The 17031-nt window shown below is 42.5% G+C and overlaps 1 protein-coding gene across 1 annotated transcript in view; it reads left to right on the top strand.

The window, feature by feature from the left end:
• The window catches only part of ING5 (inhibitor of growth family member 5), a 543000-nt gene that overhangs the window by 20162 nt on the left and 505807 nt on the right, over positions 1-17031 (top strand). The window lies entirely within an intron of this gene.

Here is a 17031-nt window from a genome sequence, read left to right as displayed (position 1 = left end):
TTGAAAGTATTTTTTGCTCCAAAACCTCGCCCGCGCCATTATCTGCAGAGCAAGCTCCCTTACCCCAAGGAGGTCTGAGATTTTCCCTATCTGAAGTCAGAAGAGGGTTGGGGGCTTGTGCTGCAGGGAAGGCCCCGGGCCCAGACGGGGTCCCAATCCATCTCTTCCAGGAGAATTACGATATGTGGGTTCCCCTTATTAAAAAACGTTTTCAACGCCAAAGCGGATGAGGGTCACCCGCCATTCTGCAACCAGAGTGTAATAGTCCCTTCCGCTTGAACCTCATGCCACTGATGTTAGGTTTCCCTGAGAAGAAGTTTAAACACTCAGACTTGACCCCCTGCTCCCCTCAGACGGACCTACACTTAGTATTATTGTGTAGGTTTTACCATACTGAAAGGATAGCGTTCATCCTCCCACTTTTAAGGCGCTATAATTTCGCACAATGTAGGGTGGCAATTTACTTTTTAAAGGCATTATCCGATCCCTATGTCTGCTTTTCTGTAGCAAGTTGCTTGTGGGCCTGTGTGAGAAAAAGGAAGACCCGGGGTCTGCTGTTTTGAAATTGCTGAAATAATTGGAAAGGGGTCATATATAACCGAGGTGGCCCTAAGCGCCACAAAAACTCAACAAGATCTTGACTGTTCTCCAAAAGGATTTTCAAATGAAAATATATCATCTTTACCGGTTTAGGGCTCACCTGATGATACTGCCATAAAAATCTTGATTGTTTCATAACTGCTTTTATATGGTTTTTATAATACTGTTTTTATGACTTCTTGATGAAATTGTGCTTTCATGGTCTGTTTTAAAAAGAGATCGACTAAAGATTTATGAATACATGTGTTGTAGTGCCCCAGTACCGCAATGCATTATAACTAATGGGCTTATGTCATTAAACGTCTCTGTGCCCCGGTGTGCTGCCCTCTACTCCTGTACATTCCGTAAGTAAGTATAGGGTTTTTGATTGGGACGCTCTGGAAATAAATGAACCCAAATCTCGTCACACATTGTAGCATGTGGGTATAAGCATCTAATGTGATCAAACTTGATTACTTTATCTGTAGTCCTTGATAATGGATGGATGAATCAATATCGTATGCACTGTGGGTTACGTTGAACTCCTAGTGCCTGTAACTAGACCTGCCTACAGCTGGGTGGCAAAATGAAGCCATGTTGTCTGAGTGATATTATACTTGCACCTGCCTGCATGTGCACATATCGTGGACAATACGAAATGGGTTTTTGGGATGATGAAGCTGTTAACTGTGCTTCCATTACCTTGTGTATAAAGTGGCCTAGATGCATTCGTTTTCGTGCAGTGTTCCATGAAAATAAACAGAGCTGCATTGCGTGTAGTGGAAAATGTTGTGCAGCGTCAAATTTACTTTGTGTCATGTACCGATGACGACTTTGCTTGTGCAGGCGCTAAAAAATAGCACGGAGCAGCATTTGGGGTTTGAGAACAATAAACTGGGTCATCCTGTGATGGTGCTGTGTGCCTTATAACTGAGCAAAATATGAGGAAAATTACAGTAGATCTGTTTGCATGTGGGGACTGTGGACATAATCTGAACCCCGCAAAAACAGCAACATCTGAGGACAGAAAGAGGAGGAACCCTCAGGTAGCCCGAAACCTAGAGCACTAAAGGAAGGAAGATAAAGATGAAAGTCACAAAGGCAGTTGAAATCCTCATCAGTGGGGTGATTAAAAACCAAGATAAACGTTTTATTGTTCTCCAGTTTATGCCGACTCAAAAAAGTCCTTTAGAATGAAGTCCTGGACAAAATCAATGTGAGAGTCGCCTAAAAGAGGAGAATGGTGGAAAAAGTAGCTGGCATGATATTATGAGATGCACAAAACAAGAGTCGGCAGAAAACTGCAGTGCAGCACTGACTACAGGTGGGGGACCTAGAGCCTGGGACATGAGTGCAACCGCAGAGTAGGTAGAACTGTTATTGTACGAGTTGCTGTGATAACTGCAAGGGCACGCCACTGCAGACTTAGAGGATAAGCAAAACACAGTTAAGCAAAGTAACATGCAACAGTGTGTAACTAAGAGGCCATATGGTCCCATGTAGAAATGTGATCTCTTCTCCTTGTAAAATTGCATAACTTCTTACCTGCAAGACCTATTATCTAAATACCTTATACTCAGCCCCTGCACTAAATCAGCATATTGCAGTAAAAAGGTGGTAATGTAGGAGAGATGCCACTTACTTTGAACATCTTAGGGAGACCTATGTGAAATGTCACATACCACGAGGAACAGAAGTGTCACAAAATCTAGAGTTTTGTCCATGTCCTTGCAAAGCACACATAAGCAATATGTAGTCATGCAGTCAAAACTGTTGCAGTTTTTATAAAAACACAAAGTGACTTATTACAAATGGAGCGTGAAACATCGGTATTAAAGGGCCACAATCGAAATCAATACAGTGCATGTGCCGTGTTGAATTTGCATACAGGGAAATCTGAAACGAGCAGTCCCCTGAAAAAAGATATATAATTTTTCATGGCCACTTACTGTTACAGCATTCCACAAGTTCATGCCCATTCCTTAAATGACATATGTATTTGGACGCACATAGACATGATGTACTTGGTGGAATAGCAATTCACATTGCTGATTCTCCCAATGTACCTCAGACGCTCAAACACTTGACGCCCCTGTCCTATGGCTGTGCGCCACGGGACAGGGGAACAGGCCAAGTCCCATTACCAAACCTGTTATTGGCAACTAAGCCCTGCTGCACAGGGCCTTTGCCAATTCACTTTGGCGATTGAGTGTCCTACCCACGGCTGGCATCCATCCCCGTTGTACACGTCTTTCAGCTGTGCACAGCCGAGGTTAGGCACAGGGCTGGCCTGCAACAAGGGGTGCCCAACGCCCACTGAGCATAGCCTTTGGTCATGCGCAGCGGGGCTAGGACCATGGCCTAGTCTGCCACCACCTTTAAAAGCGTAGGCAGACCCATATCAAATGTTACATACCATGTGGAAAAGAAGTGTCACAAAAGCTACAGTTCTGTCCATGTCCTTGCAAAGCACACATAAGCAGCATGCCTTCTTGTGCAATGAAAACTGTTGCAGCTTTTGTAAACATACAAAGAGTCTTCTTAAAAAGGAGCAAGAAACATTGGTATAAAGGGCCACAATGGAAATGTATAAATTGCATGTGCCATGTTGAATTCTTGTACAGGGAAATATGAAGTGAGTAGTCCCCTGTGTTTTTTTCAGCAAAAGTATATAATTTAACGTGGCCACTTACAATTACAGCAAATGTTAAGTCCATGCTTATTCCTTACAAATGGCATATGCATCAGGACACACATAGAACATGATGTACTCTGTGGATTAGCAATTCACGTTCTCACATGTTCCCCTTCTGCGTGTATGCGGAAACTACAGCTAATGAAGCCACACAATACACTGACCGGCTACAGTCTGTCAAATGCCAATACCATGCAGCAATGACTGCTATATCGTGTTGCTGCAAGACAACATTGTTGACACCACAGGACATCAGCGACTGCAGGGATGAAAAGGGCTCTAAAACAACATGCAGTCACTCCTGTTGTGTCCATAACGGACTAACCAGACTGCCATGATGTCACCTGTAAAGGAGGATGAAATCCTCCTCTTTGACATTTGCTTTATTGACTGACAGGAATGTACTGCAAAAATTGTGTTGGACTGTATAGTTGCCATACATGCAGTCTTGCAAGCGATCCAGCTCAACCTAGAGCCCTTGAATGCTATAGTTGAACGCTTGTTTGTACAGATACTTACTGGTTTTGTCGATAACCTTGTGGACAACGCACCTCACAAAGAAGCTCTAACGGACATTTCTGAATGACTGGACACCTCCCTCCAGAATAGTGTTCAACTCCCCTGTTGTGAGGAAATCGCTGGGGATTACATTGGGTGCCAGGATGGGTAACCTGACAAGGGCAATACGTGTTACAGCCAGTCAGAAAGCATCCCTCACTGCGCCATTGGCCAATTCCCATGATTCTATGGCATTAGCACTTATTGGGATTGATGATGTGCTGGAGGTAATGTACACACAGGGAACTTCCTACCGGGTTTATGGTAATGTTTGGAATAATCTTACCCATCTTTTGGCTCTTCATCAATTTAAAAAGGGTGTCAGAAGTTGGGAGTTTCCTGCAGCACAAAAATTCCTTGTTTCGTGCAGTGAGGATTTCATGGAGCAGGGGATTTTTGTACTATTCCTATCACGGAGCAGAATGAGGCGGTGCCACGTTAGGTTTTACTTGCCTTACGAGCAGAGTTTTGCTTAATCACATGCAACATAAGATGACCATATTCTACGGTCCAGGGAGTATAGGAGCTTCCATACCCCTATTTTATATTAGAGGACTATTCAGTGCCCTGAATGAAGATTGCCATTCATTTTATTATAAAGATACCTATCAGATGAAGGTGCCTTGATTTTTTTAATACTACCAGCGTTTCGCCTTTTGACGTAGCAGTCATTGTCAAAATTTTAGATACCGTTTCATCCTTTACAAATTTGAATTGAATAAACATCCTCCATTAAGGGTCCCATGATAAGATAAGGCATATATGACATTGTGCCATTGTTAGGAGAGACAACATCAATAAATGTCTTGAAAAAGGTAGTCCAAACAAAAGTAATAACCCACCGAAACTCGTCAATGCAACCCCATTCTGTTAAATTTGAGGAACGATTGAGCCAATCATTTTCAGATTTGATAGACTCCCCTGGAATTCATTCCATCAAATGAACTCCATTATGATGATTTTTAACATGTCACTTGTTTTTTGTCTCTCATAAGTTTTGATATGTCTTTGTGTCATTATATGTACTGATATTTCTCTTTTATTTGTCTTTACATATGTCCAAGGTTGTGTTTTTAATTCTTGATTGTGTTTTTATTAAATTAACTTTTGATAACTTTCAGAAGAGGTTTTCATGCATTTATAGTTTATAATTGATTTACGGGTCTTGATTGATTATATGTGTGGCCTAAGGCTCTGTGTTTGATTACGAAGTGGTGGCATTTGACTTTCTTTATATCCCAAGAGAAATCCTTCCTTTTTACACGATTCTTTTATTCGCGCAGTACTGTTAATGGGCAGACAATGTACCCTATAAATAAATATTATAAAAAATATGATAATTGTATTAAGTTAATTGCACTGGTTATTCATTGTGCATCAAAACCAGTTGCACAGCACAGGGGCTTTTGTGTGGCACTTACTTCGTGGCATTGCAAGAAGCCCCAGCAGGCAGGCGCTGTTCACAGGCTTCTCTGCTGGGGAAGTTGCTTTCTATAGCACTGTAAGGGGTCCAAATAATGTATTTACCTTGATGCAATTTTCATTTGGCAAATACATTGTGCGGGTCTATACAGTCCTCCTAAAAGAAACTGTTGGACTTTCTTTTGTAAATCTGTGGAGCTGCAGAACAATCTTGATTCTGCTCCTGAAAAAAGGCGAATTTCAGCACATGCAATATTTTGCGCCCCACTGCTCATGACTGTTGTAATGGAGCCTAATCACGTGACTCAATGTGACTGATTTATGTTTAATGAACTCCTTCTAATTGTTATCATGCAAATGAACATTCTTACATGAGACAACGTGTTCCAGTAGCCTTGCGGCATGTGTCATTTTCCCTGGAGAACAATCGCGTAAAAACGTTTTTTATTATTTCCCATCTCCTTAGCTGTTTATCTAGCGTGTCAATTTTGGGGCATTTATTGATTATATCCTTCAGATATAGAACATTGGTGTCGAGTTCTTTAAGTGGCATTCTACTTTTCACATTTAGCATTTGTAATGTGCAGCATGCTGCAATGTGCAGTCCGGCCTAAGCCCAATTGCTGCAGGTACCCATCCACCCACTCACAAACAGCAGAGTTGGACCCCAATATACTGCAGGCATCCAACCTCTGATGGGCCTGTCCCATGGCTGTGCGCAGCTGGGACAGGGTGACAGGCTGACAGGCCAAGGCCCATTACTCAAACCATTACCGGCACCCAAACCCCACTACGCATGACCTTTGGCCATTCACAGTGGCAATTGAGTGCCCTGCGCACAGCTGGCGCCTATCGCCCGTTGTATACATCCTTGAGCTGTGCAGAGCAGAAGTTAGGCAGAGGGCTGGCCTGCAGCAAGGCCGTGCACCAATACACTGTGGGTGCCCAACACCCACCGTGCATAGTGTCTGTTGGTGCACAGCAGGGCTTGGGCCATGGCCTGTTCTGTCACCAGGCTCTGCTCCCAACCTGCCTCTGACTCCTAACGCTGGCTTGCAGCCAGGCACTGCACTCTTCATTCTGCTACTAAAATAGCTGGGTAAAGAGCCATGTTTTTAGCCCCTTTCTAAAGGAAAGGAGATCCGGGGAATTCCTGAGATAAAAGGGGAGATTGTTCCAAGCCTTTGAGGCGCAGGTAGTAAAGCTCCTGCCTCCCCAACTGACTTTTTAAAATGAGTTTATAGTCACACACACATCAAAAAGCAGTTCGAGCTGAGCGAGTCGGCTCACAGCCGCTGGTACCCAGGAGACAGCAGCATTTTTTTTAAATTTCATTGACAGAATTCAAGAGTCATGGCTCACAAATTAAAATGGCAGATATATACGGACATGTTGACCCTTTGAAGCCCAGCAACTTTCTTTTATTAGAGAACTTAGTCCATACAGGAAACAAAAAAACTTCACAAACTGGTAAACCTCCACAAACGAGCAGCAAAGAACAGGAAATACGGAGAAAAGATATTAAAGAAAGCCATCTATACAATCAAATTCGACATAAAGGTGTGGTTATAACATCAGAACTAATCCCCATTGTCTTGGCCAACCAGCGTCCCACTCACCCAGAGCCTACCTGGAGCCCAAATCTTACTCGGCCTCCGTCTACAAACATCATTCTCTAATAAAGGCATTTCCAAGAAACAAATGTTCACAAATCCCGACACCAGCTACAGGGACAAGGGGCCGCACCGGAAAGCCAGGAGCATGCCAGCACCAACCTAGTCAGAAAGACTGAAAAAAATAAAATAAACCCACCATGTTTTGAAGGATAGCCGGCGAATGCCCCAACATAATCAGTTTTGAATCCCACTCTACTGATAAGTTCAAAATACTGTTAATTTTCCCAAAAACACAAGCCCAGTATACATGTAGAACAGGACAAGAAAGAAGGTAGCCCTATATTAAGAGTACAAAGATCTGGTGGACTGCCACCAGTATACTGGATGCACAGCACAATATTATGTATTCGTGTTTCAACACATTGATCAAAAAAGACCTGAAAGAATCGGGAACAATTTCAAATGAACGATATTTATCTGGGATTGATTGTTCTCACGTCAAACAGATTGTTGTTTGTCATCAATTAAAAAGTTAAGGTTGTACATACATGTTGCAGTAATCAAATCTTTGAACATTTACATGTTTAAATGCTTCAATAAATCATAAACAAGCGATACAGCTAACAATGGGTATTATACAAAAATATCAAAGTTCTGCCCAATGCATTTCGGGATTGCAATAAATCCCTTCTTCAGGGGCCTCTGAAAGGAAGAACAGAAAAACATTTTTGAAACTGTAATCATGATAAACAGAAATATTATAAAATGTTAATAACGCCTCATTGTCCACGAGTTTCTTTCTGTGGTTTACCCACCAGCAGTAAGTCCATTTCGCACTAGCTGCGTTTCTCTTCCAAAGCTTTCTTTCTTGAGTATTCTCACCCAGTTCACACATTTCTTTTTCTACTACAGAGACCCAGCCAGTACATACATTTTTTTCTCTCATTTAGAAAGTCTACAGCTAGCAGGAACTTTCAAAGCTTCCTTTCAACAGTAAGCATTTAAGAGCAGTCAATGTAGATTTTCACTAAAGTGTGTCTCACATCAGTAATTGATACTTGCCACGTGCTCATTTTGCTTCACCTTTTCAGCATGTCTACTTTTTGGTTTTCACGTTTCACATTTCAAATCTGTGCACTAGTCTTTGCTTTTTTCGTTTTCACGCATTTTTTCACTTTGCGCTGATCATTGCTTCGGGCTGAATGCGTACAGGAACTATTTCACACCCTGGTCACTAATGATGCATCTTGAGCATTATTAACATTTTATAGTATTTCTGTTTATCATGATTACAGTTTCAAAAATGGTTTTCTGTTCTTCCTTTAAGAGGCCCCTGAAGAATGGATTTATTGCAATCCCGAAATGCATTGGGCAGAACTTTGATATTTTTGTATAATACCCATTGTTAGCTGTATCGCTTGTTTATGATTTATTGAAGCATTTAAACATGTAAATGTTCAGAGATTTGATTACTGTAACATGTATGTACAACCTTAACATTTTAATTGATGACAAACAACAATCTGTTTGACGTGAGAACAATCAATCCCAGATAAATATTGTTCCTTTGAAATTGTTCTTGATTCTTTTAGGTCTTTTTGATCAATGTGTTGAAACACTAATACATAATACTGTGCTGTGCATCCAGTATACTGGTGGCAGTCCACCAGATCTTTGAACTCTATCAATGACCATCTCCTCTTGTTCATTGTGGGGATCTTAATGTCACATTATGCCAGAAAATAGATTCTACATGTCAAGTCCAGGATCACAAGTCTGTCTTTTTGAGGGGAATCATCGGCTCAGGGGGTACTGAAACAACTTATCTCTGCGTATGCACTGGTTGACCAATGGTGTTTTGAGAGAGCCAACGAACCTGGCTTTACGTTCTATTCTGCCTCTCATAAAACTCTCTCATGTATCAGTGCTCGAAAAATCTGAAAAATAGTACTAGTCCTGCAGGTTTAGTACCTTGAAAAATCTCCTCGACCTAACAGTAACCTACTTGACCTCCGTCTCTGAAAGCGGATCAAATGTGACAAGATAACAAGATTTAAAGGCATCTTTATTGCTCATTTGCTTTGTGAACAATAAAAAGGCCTTTAAATCTTGTTATCTTGTCACATTTTCTCTGTTTTCAAAGACAGAGGACAAAAGTTAGTATGGTTTCCTACTCGCCAGAAAGGGCGAGTAGGACCTAAAAATAGCTCAACCTCATTAAATTTACCTCGCAAATGCGAGTGGTCGAGTGGATTTGTCGAGCCCTGTGTATAGATATGTTTCTAGTGAATAATACATTGATCTCACTCTCAAAGATCCTGCTTAATCCAAGAGTTACATCTGATCATAATTCTCTATCTCTACTTATTCAAGCAATTGGCATCCTTCAGCTCTCTGTGCTTCAAGGATGGACATTTGAGCATAGATTGCTCTTGAAAGAGGACTATATTCGTTCTATGAGAATATTTTTACATGAGTGTTTTTAGGTCAATGTTGGGTCTGCAGTTATTGTGTTTGTTTGGGATGCACTTAAGGTTTTTTGTCGGGGACATACGCTGCAGCTTTCAGCCTATCAACGGAGGGTGGTTACACAGAAGGAGACCGTGGCCTGTCTAACTCTCAGCACTTTGGAGAATAGTCTTGGCTGAAGTATAATTGCTCGGGATGGGTTGCGGATGGAATTTCTCATGGAACGGCTAAATGTCTTGCTGGACTCTCTTAGGAAGCGTACATGGGATCGGGCGGTTAAAAAGTGTTGAGCTCGGCAACTATCAACCTTTGAGAACAGTGAAGAGATGGGGCGGCTACTCTCCTTTAGAGTTAAGGACAGTTGCAGTCTAAATACTATCCAGCATATTAGGAATGAAAAAAAGAGGAGCTTGTAGTAGATACAGCTGGCATTAGAGAGGTTTTCCGTCAGTTCTATCAGGACTTCTATCCAGAGAACTGAGAACTGTTTTCCCTATACCAAGGCTTTGTACCAATTTGTCGGGCAGTATATTCACTGTACGGTAAATCATGCCCAGCAGTCCAATTTAGCAGCTTTTACCTCTGAGAGGGTTATGGGTACTTCTCCAAATGCTCCCTAGCCAAGGGTAAGGCCTCGGGACCTGATCAAATGCCTTTAGAATTTTATGGATTTGTTTTCGCACATCTTGGCCCCGGTCCTTCGGGATCTGTTTAATTCCTTTAATGTGTCTGGTCAGGTCCTGGGGTCTTGAGATGAGACCAATACTGTCATCTTTACAAAAAAAAGGGAAAGACTCTACTCTATGTGGTTTGTACTGTCCAATTTTTTTAAATCAATGCTGACACAAAGATCTACACCCGCACCCTGACTAACAGGCTATAAGCAGTTATATCAGGTTTGGTCAATTTAAACCAGCATGGTTTTATCCCTGGATGTGATACAACCTCACACGTTAATACGGCTATCACCACCCTGGTAGCCACCACCGTAGACGAGAGTTCAGTTGGTATGATCATGCTCGATGCAGAGAAGGCCTTCGACCGGATCTCCCAACCTTTTCTCAGGGCGGTCATGGAGACTGCGGGACTCGGCCCTGGCTTTATAGCCAGAATTCGTCAACTCTACATTGGTCGGAGAGCAAGGATCCGCTGTTCAGGATCTCTCTCTGACCCCAACAACATCTCTTGCGGCACCAGGCAAGACTACCCTCTCTCCCCCAGATGTTTGCTCTATATATGACGCCCTACACCCATTCTCTCAAAATGGCCAAGGCTATCCATCCCTTGAGAATTCACCGATTTGAGGTGAAGATTCTAGCTTACGCTGATGATGTGGCAGTTCTAACTAACACCCCAGGTACAGCTATAGAGGGCAGTTGAGGTGTCTGCACAGGCATTTGGCGAAGTCTCAGGGTATAGGCTCAATTCCGATAAAAACAGGTTCTGTGTAATCCTATTCCCCCTGCTCGTATAAGTGATGGGTACATTTGGCTACTTAGCAGGGGGTAGAATTGTCAGTTCGAATGGAGGAGGTCATCGAATATAATTACCGGAAACACTATCAATATACAACCAATGTCTTCAATAAGTGGAATCATTTGCATCTGGGACTAATTGACAGGTGTAATCTTATAAAAATTATTATTCTCCCCAGGTATTTGTATTTTTTCCATTGTATGCCTTTTAATTACTTCAGACATTTTTTTTTTTTTATAAATCTTTTTATTAACGGACTCGACATAAAGGTACAGTTCCACAAAAGTCAGTAGGAGGGATTACAGTGAAGTCAAATATACATACAGATACAGTAGGATAATTCATTGGAAATCACGGGGAGGGGGAATCATCACAGTCAAAAGTACGGGGTGGAATACACCTATTGCCACGGTATTCATTCCAGGGTTCCGATACCTTGGGCCATTTCCGGGGGCAGCCTCGGGCCCGGTATACTGTCTTTTCTCGCAGCATACACCAATCAAGGTCCTTTTTCCAGTCTGTGATCGTGGGTGCGTGCGAGGCCCCCCAGAGCTGAGCAATGTTCCTCTACTTCAGACATTTTTAATTAAATAGAGTCCTGCAGGCAGAAATGTATTTGGAGTTATAGGAAGCTTCGCTGCAAGATACAGTTTCTTCAGCTGCCTGAGGAGAAAGGTGGGGTCTCTTTGCCGGTCTTTCGGCTTTATTATCTTGCCTCATTCGATTCTCGACTCCATCTGGTTATGGGTTGGGGGGATGTGGGAGCAGGGTTGTAGGTTTACCGCATATCTGCTATTGAGGTACTCAATTATTCAAGATGTCAGCATGATTGACTCAGTGTACTTTAAGAGAGCCGAGTTTAAGACTCTAAAGGTTTTCCATCTCATCTGGAGTTCTCTTAAAGTATTTCCTGACACTACCTTGATTAATCAACTCTGTTACATCTGGGTCCCATAACAGCTCCTCTTTATCAGCTAGTGAGAAGACTGGGTCCTAGACCCCCTGTCCAAAGGCAGCTGTGACGATGTCCTCCTGATTGGTAGCTAACAATTCCTCAGTGCCAAGACCCTGTCTTCTCACTAGCTGATAAAGAGGAGCTGTTATGGGACCCAGATGTAACCGAGTTAACACCTACTAACAGTATCTATTCCCTCTATTACCCCACTAGATGTAAATCCATCTACTCTTAAGGATTTGGCCTCCAGGGGGGAACCCTCTCCTCCGTTGGGAATATCATCTGTACAAGACACACCCACCCTTAGTACCATCCATAATCTCCTTTTGCAGCATAGGGAGGAGTATTTGAAAGATTCTCTCGCATTGAAGTCTGCCCACTTAAAGACTCTGGTGGTTCCGCGTAAGTTATCAGAAAAAAACATGGATATTATTCAGTCTTGCCTTGGAGAGATCGAGGCGTCCCAGGCTGCCATCCGTACGGCTGTCGAAGAGACGCGATCAGCTATTACCCAGCATGGCTCCCAGTTTGTCATCTAGGGTGGAAGACTTGGATAATAGGCTATGTAGAACCTTGAAGTCTGGGGTAACCCCGAAGGGGCAGAAGGGCATGCTCCCAAGGGGTATTCTGTCTGCCTGTTTCGAGAATCTTGTACTAGATTGAGTGACTGGAACATGGACAGCGTGATCAAGAAGGTACATCGTATCCCATTTAGGCAACGCAATAAGGGTAGGTCCTTCAGGTATCCCCGGGCCATTCTTATATATGTCGGAAATTTTATCCTACCGCAGGAAATCTATCAAGCACTCCACCAAAGTCACTCATTAATGCTTGTGTGCTGGAATTATTTGTACGGCGACAGTTTTTCCATAAAACTGTTGTGAGACGCTGGCAGCTCCGGGAACATATCCCACCTCTACATAGGATTGGGGCAGTAATTCCTGTTATGAAACCTGCAACCTTGCAGTTCAGATTTGATTGTCAAACTTATTTTTGCTATGCTGGTTCAAAGGTTTTGGAGTTGCTAGCTAAATGGCAGCCAGGGAACTGAGTCTTTGTTTCCATTGTTATGTTTATTTATGTTTCTATCTTGCCGGTGGAGTGGCCCACAACACGGTTGTTTCTTGGTAAATGGTAACTGTTGGAGGGGTACACCCTTACTTGCCTGGTTTGAGTGGGGACCTCTATTTTTTCTTTTCTTTTTGGGGTTTGGGCGAGCATCTAATCGGGTTATAAATCTGGTTCCGTCATTGGCGAGGTGGGGTTGATACTGTGATCGTTATAAAAAATATTTAGGTTTTTGTTATCCGGGGATGGGGGTGAGGGGGGTCCGACCCAGGACTGACCACTGTAATGAGCCAAGTAGCTGGATGTCCTGGGTGTGGTGGATGATAGTCTTTCTTTTAGGGCATAGCATGGGGGGACCCTGGTCGCGGACCATTGGGGGTTATGTTTTGGAAGCTTGGTTTGGTGTTCTTGTTAAAGGAGTGAAAAGGGTTGAAATGGCAAAATGCACTCAGCAACTTTTTTACATGGGGTTGCGCTCGCTATTAGAAAGGGAACGCCCCTTCCTAATAGCTACTCGCTAATTTGGAATGGTACATACCCCTATTGATTTTTTCATGCATAAACGGCTTCGCAAACCTGTATGCGCATGCAAAAACAGTCATACATCTGGCCCTTTATATCAAACAAAAGCCGGCTTTGTGAGTAAAGTTCAACTTTAGTGCCATGTGTGGTAGGAATCTGGTCTGCTGTTTGGGCTGTAGATGTGTGCAAAATTTTCTTTGGGACCTAAAATGGGGAATTGCTTGTTTTTTCACCGTGCCGCCTTAACACTTTTTCGCTGCGGATGGATCATTACAAAACTTGGCATGCTGAAACTTAGTTTCTTGTAAGTGCGTCCACAGGGTCAAGTTACAGACAAATCTAAAAATGCCTTTGCAGTGAAAACACCACCTGAACTGCAATGTGCAATATGCATCCTCTACATCTTTGTGAACAATAAATTCAAATGATCACATAAACGTTCTTCCAACTGTTTGACTTATTGGTTTATCTTCTCAACACCTTCATGTGTATTGACAAGTCCTTTTTGAAGGCTAGTTTCTAAAGACGTCTTCCTTTTTGTATAGTTATCGTTTTTTTGGTCTCGCCTACGCAGCGCGCATGCGCTGCATAGGAGTACCTTTAGTCGTCGCTCTGCTGTTTTTTGAAGCACATACTCGTGCTTATGGCGGCATCCACCTTGCGGGAACGAGCAGCGGCACGCATGCTAATTGGTCACCGCTCGCTCCCGCAAGGCGGATGGTGCCACAAGCACGAGTGTGCTTGAAAAACAGCATTCACAGTAAACACAGCGCGGGCCAACGCGCGCGCTTGTTTACATTCGCAATCACTTTCTCTTTGTAGTCGGCTTGGGCAGGGGCCATCTTTTGCGCAGGCTTGCAACATTGTGCCTCTTTTCTTAGCGAACGATTCATTTTGACCAAGTGCTTGTTCTGGGATATTGTATTGGTTCATTAATTTAGTCTGAAGGCTGCTGAGATTTAATATCAAAGTTTTGAGGCCCGTTACGTTTTCAAAATCGTTTCAGGAGCTGGCTTTCGAGTGGATTTCTGCATGCACTACGTCATTTATTGTGCTATGTGAACACCAGATTTAATTGCTCCAGTAGGGATGGAACGCACCTGGAATACTAATTGCTTATCTGCTAGTAGATCCCACCCAGAGAGGCTGAACTGATTATATGAATCAGGCGCACATTTATGGCTGGCTGACCCAACAAACAACCCAACTTTTATATACAAAAAAAATGTAGTCGTTGCATTCCCAGAGGCATTTTTGACTGCCAACATTGTTGCTAGCCCTCTTAGCTCAGAATTCATTTAACTTCCGTGTTATTCCTCTGTTTCAGAACTTTAGCTCTGGAGCAGACTTCTCGGATTAATGACACTCTTTCCTGCTGTTATTCTAAAACGCCATTTAAACGTCATTCTTTGTCTGTCTTGCCACCTTTGCCCTGTGCTACGTTGCCCCAGAGAACAATAAGTAAATTACAGTGTTTTGTAATTGCCAAATGATAAACCTCCCGCCACTTCCGTTATGACGCAAATCGTTTTCGACAAATTATTATTTCTCAGAATTCAAGGTAGTTGATTTAATTGCTGATGGCCCTAGGTAGGGCTATCTGCATCCGTGGGCCGAGGATTATGAAACTTCTGACTCCTGTTAAGCGCTCAGTAGAGAAGTGGGAATTGTTGAGTGCAAATAGTAAAGGAAGTAAGTATCCAGTGATGTATCCCAGCATGCAAAGTGCTGTTGGTGTGGGGCCACTTGTCGGCTATGTTTCTTTTAAACAGTTTTTTTTACAGCAATCAAAGTTTGGTTGTGTCATGTTGCTGACTGTATCATGTTATGATTTTCTGTGAACTCACTCGTATTGCAGGGCATGTTGTTTCACATTACCATCGAATTACTGGGTCTAAAGTCCCATCATGCACCCGGCGGAAAGACTGGGATGAGCTGATAACCAACATCGTGTCGTTGGATAAGTGGAGAAGCAACTTGGGTTGGTGGCATCACTGCAGCGTGGTTAATGGCACTCATTTGTGTGCAGAATGTTTTTATAAGCATCTGTGGCATATCTGGGTACTGGCACCCTATCACCAGGGCCATTTTTAATCCCAAAACCTGAATCATACTAGGACTTTCAGTTTGGCTTTCCCACTATAAAGATAGCTTAGTGGTGTTAGCTAAAAATCAAAGCTGGGTGAAAGTAACCCCCTTCGAGGTACTGCAACTCCCACTTGGTACATACCTACCCTTAGTGCGGCAGGAGTAGTGTCACCGCGCCCTGAGCCTAAAGGACACGTTACTGCCCGAATGTTGCTATATTTGATTCCCTAACTTGGGGGATGGGGAGTAGTTCTATACTACATTGCCACAATCCATATTACACAATGGGAGGCTGTCAGTTTGGTGTACATCACTGACCACACTGCTTTTCTGAGATGTGCTCATGATAACTTATGAGGGATCCAAAAAGCACAGATGCACAGCAAATCATTTGATGAGTCTCTTTAAGAGCTTGTAAGTGAATGAAAACAACAACAACAAGCATTGGCATACCCAATAGGTCTCCCCTTTGGGACCTTATAAGTGTATAGTTATCCAGCACAATATCGTTGGTGCAACAACATCAACTGATGCATGGCTAAACACTTATAAGGTCCCTAAGGTGAGACCTCTTGGCTATGCCAATGCTTGTTTAATATGGATTATTTTCCGATTTAACAGCCATGAAGGACTGAAGAAGTTCCTATTTACGGAATGAACCATGGCTGGATTTTGATGTTCAATGGATGAAACTATAAATAATCATTTTATCGAACATTAGAATTCGTTAGAGTATAGACGCAAGTAGATTATAAGAAATGTGAAGCTAATCACTAAGACAAAAGCAATCTTGATTTGGAGGACTATGTATTGATTGAAAATGCCTCTCATTTGTTAAGTTGTCATTGATGAATGGGTCTTTTTGATGGTTGATCCAGGTAGGTGGGCACTCTCAGTGAATATAAATTTTGGTTGACTGTGTGATATAGCACAATTTTCCACAACCGTCCTTGGTAAATTGAGGAATCCATGCGTCCCTTCCTGTGGCAATGTGAGTACCTCTTCTTTTCCCCTGTTATTTCAAATAAGCTTCTATCTTCTTTAAAGCTACTTCTAGACGAGCAAGGTAGAGTCCAGACTTTTCGTTTCGAAGAACACATGTAACGTTGGGCTAGGAAATATCCTGATTTGCACTTAAAAGCCCAATCATTTATAGAATACAATTGCCAAAACAACCTTTGGGACACAGCTATAGCACTGAGGACTGTAGTGTGTTACCTTTCCTGTAGAAGGAAAAGAAACAGCGGTGAGGAGGTGGGCATGAATCACAAGAGATCTAAAGACTCTGCATGGCATACCTCTCAGGTTACTCCCAGTGCCAAGCATTAACCTTCACATAAAGTGACAGTACACCCTCACACCTCAACCCTTAGAAACCTATGCATATGTGACTTTTCTGAAACTTATCTGATTTTTTTTTTTATTAATAAGAGGGTCTGATGATTGAACGCACACAATTTATCAATAAATCTGCTTAGTTTTTTTAGTTAGATTAGATAATTTGCATGCACGAGAGTCATATCTCATGGAAGCAGGAACAGGTTTACAAGTATAGGGCTTTTATTCTGACACTTGAAATACAT

This window comes from Triturus cristatus, chromosome 11 (assembly GCF_964204655.1).
Source record: "Triturus cristatus chromosome 11, aTriCri1.1, whole genome shotgun sequence".
NCBI lineage: Eukaryota > Metazoa > Chordata > Amphibia > Caudata > Salamandridae > Triturus > Triturus cristatus.
Note: the sequence above shows the minus strand (reverse complement) of the source record. Positions and strands in the feature narration are given on the sequence as shown.